This window comes from Indicator indicator, chromosome 4 (assembly GCF_027791375.1).
Source record: "Indicator indicator isolate 239-I01 chromosome 4, UM_Iind_1.1, whole genome shotgun sequence".
Classification (NCBI taxonomy): Eukaryota; Metazoa; Chordata; class Aves; order Piciformes; family Indicatoridae; genus Indicator; species Indicator indicator.
This window is the reverse complement of record NC_072013.1, coordinates 28,649,095-28,655,094: the sequence shown is the minus strand read 5'-3', so window position 1 is coordinate 28,655,094 and position 6,000 is coordinate 28,649,095.

The following is a 6,000-nucleotide window of genomic DNA, read 5'->3' as shown; positions in this document are numbered from 1 at the left end:
CATCATCAACAACAATTTAATACATACACAACCCCCACTCCTATCGTCCTCTCTCCTCCACTCTCTTCAATCTTATATATAAATCATATTTGTCACTCTTGTCCCACGTAATAAAAATCGAGTGTGTGTGTATGATATAAATACATACTCTAATAGAAACGCCCCTCTATACGCTTCGCCTTAAATTAGAGTTAGATCTAATAGCCCTCGCTAGAGATAATTGAGAACAGCACAGATCTTTTTATGTGTGTGTGTGTGTCACTTCGTTCGTCTGTTCTACTCATTTGTGACGCAGTTTCATTAATTATAATTCTCGCCGTATTAGCATTCGACGTTTTTAACCCTATGACTATATAAAATTCTCACTGCTCGCGCTCTCAACTTAGACTTCATAACATTATAATCATTTCTAGCTTGTGTGTGTGATTCAGCCTCCTTCCTCTCACTCTACTCGAATGTGCTATTTTATAAATTATCAAAATTTTAGAGAGTAGAGAGTATGATAGAGAGATTCGACGCGCGCTCTCTCAGAGTGTGTGTGTGTGTGTGTGTCATATATGTTTTTTTGCCTCCTATTTATGTGTGTGTATCATATGTCTGTATTTTGATAATAGAGTGTGACGACGTAGAGTCGGCGACTAGCGGGGTTGATGTGTGTGATGTGACTTAGAATTTATTGAGCTGACAGCAAGTGGATGACATTAGGAATCTTGGAATGGACACAATGCTGGGAGTGCTCATGTTTACTAGGTGAACTTTGGGGGTTTTGTTGCTTTTGTGGTTCATTTTTCTTTCTAGTATTGACTGTCTGTGAAATGAAAGCTGTGCAGCAGCTTCCCCATATTCCAGAGCTCCCATAATTCTTCCCATTGACAGATTGAATTAGTCACTGCTAATATTGATACAGGGGCCTGTGCTCTTGGACTTTCTTAAGTAAATACCACTGCCCTTTCAGTCATTGCTTTAACCCCTTGTTTCCTTTGAAAGTGGCTGACAAGACTGAGTTTCCAGAAAGATTTCCATTTATTTGGAATCTTAATTTGCATTTGGCTTGCAGTTGGTGATGCCCTGTAGACTTGGTGCCCTGTGCTCCAATCCATGTGGTTGCTGATGCTGGAACCTGATCTTTGCTTCTTTGGAGCTCCAAGTTGTGAGAAGAGCTGTGGGAGTGCCATGGAGAGTTCAGCAAACAGGAAAGTAATGAATGGCTGACCTGAATCTGGGAATTGTTGGGCACTTGCAAATCCAAGCACTCATCTCATGTTTTTTAATATAATGCGTTCCCTTTTGACACCACTGTCTGGAATCCCTTTATAGCTTATTTGAATTCTCTTCTCTTGGGGAAAAAAAAAAAATAAAAAAATGCCTGAAAAGCCCCAAAAGCACTGCGTGGGAAGGAGCTCACTGCGTTGGCATAAGCCCAGCATATTGTGGGCAAGTGGTCTGGATACCTCTCTGTATCTCGTGGAGCACTGTTCAGCTACCTGCAGTCTGTTCCCTCCTTGGGCTCTCTCCAGCCAGCACACTCCTGCCCTGCTAGGTTCTCTGCTCTTATTTTATTTTTTTGTTTTTAATGTGTATCAACAGCAGAACAGAATGACCTCACCATGTTTATATTCCCTGTAATAATGGTGACTATCAACTGATGCCCACAGAAATGAGTGCCTCTTTTAGCCCACTGCATGTTTGTAAAGGCTTTATCTGCTATGTGGTTTGATTTATTTGGGTTTCCTTTATACCAGTGCCTTTAATTACCCAGACCCTGCTGTGGCCTACTTGCTCCTGTTGCTCTGGCTTGTCTGCATTTCCCTTGCAGGGTAATGTGGGCTGTGCAGCTCCTGGGGTACATGGACAATACTTGGAAATATTTTTAGCAGCTGCAGATCCCAAGAAGTTGTTTAGTGTTTTACGTAGTTGACTGATCTTCAGTCATGAGTGTCTTTAGATGTTCTTGGATGCATGAAACCAAAGGGCGCCAGCTGCTATTGATCATTTCTCCAGCATAAAGGCAAAGGTGGCAGCTTGGCAGAGGAACAGGCATTTCCTCTGGTGGCAGTTCATTTTCTCCTTCAGTTACAGCTGATGACGACCTTGGAGCGAGTGTGCCTGCAGAGCTTTCTTTCCACTCCCATATTTATCATCATCTTTAATCTGTATGATCACTGCATTTCATCTCTCTGCCTCTCAGCTACCTTCTGCCCTTCAGCACAAAAGGTGGACAGAAAGGCTGAGCAAAGACTATGACCTTCCCTATTGCATTACTCCCCCAGGCTCAAGGGGAGCTGACTTCTAGAGGGGTCATCTCAAAGTTATGATGCTCATTATCAAGATCTTGCCTCCCTGACCTCTAATCTGCTTGTGAAGTTTGAAGCTTGATGGTTGGGCTGTGATACTTCAATAGTTACACAGTAGTGACACTTGTTCACCTCAATGTGAACCAAGGTAATGACAGAGGAAACAAACTGTTCTGTATTTGTTTCCTTCTGTTTTTTTGTAAGTGTGATGTTCTGTAAAAGGACAACAGCCTGAAGGAATTAGTATGCAGGAGCATCAGCTTTCCATTTAAAATGTACTAAGTGTGATGTTTGCAACTATGGTTTAAAGGGGAAAAAAAAAGCAGCAAGCAGCCAGGGTTTGTAGCAGAGCTCACACTTTGAACGAAGCAAGTTTTTATCTTCAGCATGTGCTACCTCAGCAAATACATTCACGTACCCCAGGCAGTGGTGCTGGCTCCCAGATGATCTGCTTCTGTGACTAAAGCAACCAGAAGCTGACAGATCCTAAAGCTTGGAATGACATACAGGGTTATTCATCCTAGCTGTTTTTTTGTTTTGTTTTGTTTTGTTTTGTTTTTTTTAATCTGGTGTAGATTTAACAAGCTGTCATGCAAGAACTAAAAACCCGAAGTAGAGGCCTGGCAGGTGGTGGGGAGGGCAGGCACTCAGTGTGCTTGTGCTGTTGCAGAGCTGGAAGTTTGCTCACTTCATTCTCCAGAAAGCAACACAGCCAGGCTTGCAGTAGCATCGAGCCTGAGCTGAAACCCAATTTCTCTGCATGATTCCTGAGCTCCAGATTTGCTCAAGGCACAGTTTTGTTTTGTTTTTCCCTAGCTTTTTTTCTTCAGTACAGAGTGACTTCTTGTCTTCCTGCAGCCTATGCTGTAGGCCTTAAGAAATGAATGTGTAAATATTTTGTCTCTCACTGCAGCCCAAGGTCATCTTTCTGGAACAGCAAACAGGCACAGAATCCAAAGAAGATCAGTCTGTCATGTGAGTAAGGTTAGCATCTGCACTTACAAATGACAAAGGCTATTAATCCTCATGCTGTAATCCCCAAGCTGTTTGCCAGCTGGCAGCAGGAAGATGTTCCTGCTCAACCCACACAGCTATCCATGTTTTTTCACCTTTATGAAGCAGATATAGGTCAATACTGTAGCCTGGATAAAGAACTTGGTAGATACCATTCATCTCTCTAGCATTACAATCCCTCTCTTCTCCATACAACTCATCTGTACAAATGAGAGTATAAGAGAAGAGCTGCAGGCTGGGCTTTCCCTGTGCTGCTCCCCTAAAACAGAAGGCTGAAGGTGACATTTTCCTCCCCCACCTCTGCTCCTGAATTTGTCATCCTGAATTGAGATCTTACTGAGAAGCCAAACAGCCTGAGAAAAGCTCTGTTGCTAGAGAGGTCTTTTTAAACAAAGCAGGGAAAACCCACGACTTGTAGAAGGCAGATAAAAGCCCATTGTTGAGACTTTTTATGATCTTAATTTGGGAATTGGATCTTAATTTGAGATTTGGATGTTGCCCATGACAGGGACATAAAAACTTGAATCCTATGAGGTGCCATCACAAAGCAGAAGGAAGTCTACCACATGGCATTGGTGCAGGTAAGCTATGGTGGTCCATATGAACTTGCACAACAGAAAACTGCATGGTCTCCTTGTTGCATCTAGTGAGTATTAGACATCTGAGGTTGGAAAAAATTGAAGAAAGGCCAGATGGGAGCTATGAAACTCCATTCAGAGTTGTTAGTTGCTCCTATCTGTGGAAAACTAGAAAGAGAATTGTTGGGTTTTACTTAACAAAAGTAGTTTAACAAATATCTCAGTTTCTTGGGCAGCTGCAGGTGTGAGGAAGTGAGAACATTACCTCTTGGCTCTTAGAGTTTCCTTCTGTCTGTAATGGATGACCACAGAAGAGAGTCTATTGCCTGCAACGCCACACCCATCACGGGCTGATCTCATTGATTAACAAGAGACAAAAAGCAGATCTTGGCCATAGATGGAGAATGAGAAGGATTCAGCATTCAAACAAAAGCTAAATTATTTTGTGATTCACACAACAATTAATTAGCCTCAGTCTCCAGGGATGACATTTGATTGTGCCAAATACTTCCCTCTCACTTCATTTCTCAGACTTAGGAGAAGGCTGCAAATTTCTCTCTTCATTAGCAAAGAGGCAAAATCATTTAATTTTGCCAGTTTCTCTCATCCATGGTGTGTCTCGTTAACAATTTCCAGGTGCTTTTTTCATGCTGTGTCCATCATTGCATCTCCCATCCTTTCATTAATATCTGTAGAGGTCTATTCTACCTGTGCCTGATAGCAATATTTTTTGTTCATGGTGCTTAGGAGAAAACCTATGCCCCAGTGTGTTGACACCTCAAGCACAAGTTTTCCACTTGAATCAGTGCCACATCTCTTCCTTAGTCCTCTGCTGGCACTGCTGTGTTTTTTGTCTTGCTGGACTGTGTTCTCAGCTGAAATGTCATTGACATTTTGCCAGCAGAGGGCTTTGTTTGTCAAGAAGAGTAAATGAAGTAATAATTTGGTAGTCTTAGTCTTGAAATAGTGGGTGGCATTTATATATATACATATAAAAATAGTTTTATGGTAGAGTTCCCCTGGGCATTTGCATGAAGCACATCTCAGTGTATATTTGAATATTGATTTTAATATACTATATATAGTAAGTTATTTTTAGTGTATGTTGGCTTCTTTCTATATTGGCAGGATATATCATTCCTGGCAGGTGCAAGCATTTGTTGTCTCACAGGTGGACACTGATGATGCAGTGGCTGGGATGTGCATGTGCCTCCTCTTCCCCTACATGCCCTGTGATGTGGTAGGTCCTTGCCCTCCACCATCTGAGGGTGGACATCCATTGGTGCCGAGGTGCATTGTTGTAGGGGACAGAGTTTTGAGCCTGCTCACTGCATCTCTCTCCTGGTGCTCCATGGAATAATCCACCTTTAAGGGCTGTCATTTGACTGCTGTCATACCTTCATACCTTCAGCACAGGCCATGAGCAGGTAGCAAGATGGTATTAATTCAGGCCTGTGGCTGGGGGTGATGAAGAGTGATAGAGATCTCAGCTCTTCTTTCCCAATCTGAGACGTACAAGCACAACATTTTGCCACAAATTGATCACTTAAAAAAAAAAACACAAACAACAAACAACGATACAAATTAATATGAAATGTGAAGTCTCTAACTTCTGTCAGTGCAAAACCAAGTTTTCTAGAACTTGGATTCGTTGCTGAATTATTTTAATGATAAATACATCTATAAAGGGGAGATTTATTTGTAGCATGGAGGTTATAAGAAACAAATTCAGGTCCCCGATTCTGTTCTGTGAAGTTCAAAGATTTGCACTGAAAATTGTACCTTCAATCCAGTTAATAAATGGCTGATACTGACTGGTGAAGCCATTGGAATGATTTGAGCATCATTTCCCTTGCTGTGTGTCTGATCGAAAGAGGTATCTGAAGTGCAAAACTGTGATAAAAAAGATGAAAAATACGATGAAAAGATGTTTGGGTGTTCAACAGAAAGAGTGGTACGGGTTTATTCTTAGCTTTTCATGTACTTGACAATGAAACATTTTTATTCTACTTAAGTGCTAGCGTGCATGATCATACAATATATTGCCTCTCGCTAATTATATGCTGCGTTAGGAATACTAATGTCTAGATGATATCTGACTGAAGAAAAAGAAC